Source organism: Rattus rattus, chromosome 5 (assembly GCF_011064425.1).
Source record: "Rattus rattus isolate New Zealand chromosome 5, Rrattus_CSIRO_v1, whole genome shotgun sequence".
Taxonomy (NCBI): Eukaryota; Metazoa; Chordata; class Mammalia; order Rodentia; family Muridae; genus Rattus; species Rattus rattus.
In genome coordinates this window covers 118,773,018-118,775,622 of record NC_046158.1, presented here as the reverse complement: position 1 = coordinate 118,775,622, position 2,605 = coordinate 118,773,018, and the positions used below count along the sequence as shown (strand labels likewise).

General features: G+C 39.5%; 1 pseudogene; it reads left to right on the top strand.

Moving 5' to 3' along the window:
* Positions 1 to 466: 466 nt before the first annotated feature.
* On the top strand, positions 467 to 1,704 carry LOC116900654 (annotated as a pseudogene).
* Positions 1,705 to 2,605: the final 901 nt, after the last annotated feature.

The following is a 2,605-nucleotide window of genomic DNA, read 5'->3' as shown; positions in this document are numbered from 1 at the left end:
TCTCTGTTTACCCATGGACTGGAACTTGAACCTGGGAGCTCTAAAGAGCAGCCAGTATTATTAAACTCTGAGTAATTTCTCCAGATCCAGAAGCAAATTATTTTTCAAAAATAATTCATTGGAGGAATTTACATTTTTATTTATTATAAGTAAAAATACTTACTATAAAGTACTATACTTTATAGTAATACTTATTATAAAGTATTAATACTTATTATAAAGTACTATATGTTTTACTATACTAATAAGTACTTACTATAAAGTATAAATACTATAAAGTAAAAGTACTATAGAATTTACATTTTAACCTTACTATAAAGCTTCAGTGATTAGGGCATCGTGGACTTGTGGCATAAACATATAGACAAATAGAAAATACAACTTCAAGCCAAGAGTCCAGTAGTTAAAGCTGGTTGTCGGCCAAGTCCTGTCCAGCACCCACCTGCCTCTTCTTTTTTCTTTCAACATGGCAGATGCCACTGTGACCTTCACCAAGGACTTGCTGGCTGGTGGAGTGGCTGTGGCCATCTCCAAGATGGAGATAGCAGCCATTGAGCTGGTCAAGCATGCAGCATGCCAGGAAGCAAATCATGGCAGATAAGTAATATAAGAGCACTATACACTGTGTGGTTCATATCTGCAAGGAACAGGGAGTCCTGTTCTGGTGTTGTAACCTGGCCAATGTCATCAGACACTTCCTTACGCAGGCTCTCAACTTTGCCTTCAAAGATAAATACAACCGTATCTTTCTGTGTAGGGTAGACAAGGAGACCCAGTTTTGGCGTTACTTTGCAGGGAACCTGGTGTCAGGTGGTGTTGCTGGGGCCACATCCTTGTGCTTTGTGTACCCTCTTGGTTTTGCCCATAGCCATCTAGCAATTGATGTGGGCAAAGCTGGAGCTGAAAGGGAATTCAAAGGCCTTGGTGAATGCTGGTTAAGATCTAAATATCTGATGGGACTAAGGGCCAAGACTTTAATGTGTCAGTAGAGGGCACTATCATCCTCTGAACGGACTATTTTGGTATCTATCACACCTCAAAGGGAATGCTCTCAGATCCCAGGTATACTCACATCTTTACCGCTGGATGATTGCAGTTTGTCACTGCTGTTGCAGGCCTGACTTCCTGTCCTTTTGATAGTGTTCACAGTCCTATGATAATGTAGTCAGGATGCAAAGGAAGTGATATGTGTTGAGAGCTTTTAGGGCTGCTTCTAGAAATTTGGCCATTTGTCACTGGGCTCGGACAAGGAAGTAGGCTCAGATAAGAATATTAGAAACAGTGACCATGGGGCTTTGTTTACTGTTTGCTTGATTACTACCTTGTAAGATCTCTTTGCTTACTCCTTTGCTTGATTACTGTCTTCTGTGATCTCTTTGTTTACTACTTTGCTCGACTACTTTGTCTTAGATCTAAGAATTGACCATGATTTTTGGATGTACCTAGAGTGATATAAAAGCAGACTAGGAAAATAAAGCTGCCTCAGCCTCAGCCGTGGCTGGAGTCATGTTATAACGTTGTCTAGTTTTTGTTTTCCTTTTCAATCCTCACTCCCTCCCTTGAGCCTCTGTAGACTGACTGAGTTGGCTTACTCCTGATGAAGAAAGTGAGAATTTTTGCAGTGGTCCACAGTCCAACATTTTCAGAGGCATAGATGGTGCCTTTGTACTTGTCTTGTGTGAGGAGATCAAGAAGTACACATAATTACATCCTGGGTGTTCTCCCTGAGAACGGTCACATTGTATAATATACCATGTCTTGAACATTCTGAACAGATTCTCTGGACTTGTCTGTTTTATCACTAGCAACTATTTACCAGTTGAAAAGTGGGGAGCAATAATATTTATCTGTCCAGTTTTCTTTTAAAGCCATTTCCAGAGTGACAATAATGGAAAAATTATATATAATTTTTTTTATTTCAGTCATTCTTGATAATAAAAATTGAAGAAATAAAAATATCAAACAACGAAAATACAAGTTCAGAAGAAGTCCTTATACTCATGCTTCTTTTCCCACAAAGGCATGGTCTCTTTAATAAACTGCACCTAGGCAATTGAGTGCCATGTGTACAAAAGCAAAGCAGAAACAAAACTCACGTAGAACTATTTCCATTTTCTGAGGAACCTCCAGACTGATTTCCAGAGTGGTTGTACTAGTTTGCAGTCCCACCAACAATGGGGGAGTGTTCCTTTTCTCCACATCCTCAACAGCCATCTGCTGTCACCTGAGATTTTAATTTTAGCCATTCTGATTGGCATGAGGTGGAATCTCAGGGTTGTTTTGATTTGCATTTCCCTGATGACTAAAGATGTTGAACATTTCTTTAAGTGCTTCTCAGCCATTCTGTATTCCTCAGTTGAGAATTCTCTGTTTAGCTCTGTACCCCATTTTTAAATAGGGTGATTTGGAGTCTAGCTTCTTGAGTTCTTTGTATATTTTGGATAGTAGCCCCCTATCAGATGTAGGGTTGGTAAAGATCTTTTCCCAATCTTTGGTTTGCCATTTTGTCCTATTGACAGTGTCCTTTGCTGTACAGAAGCTTTGCAATTTTATGAGATCCCATTTGTCGATTCTTTATCTTAGAGCATAAGCCATTGGTGTTCTG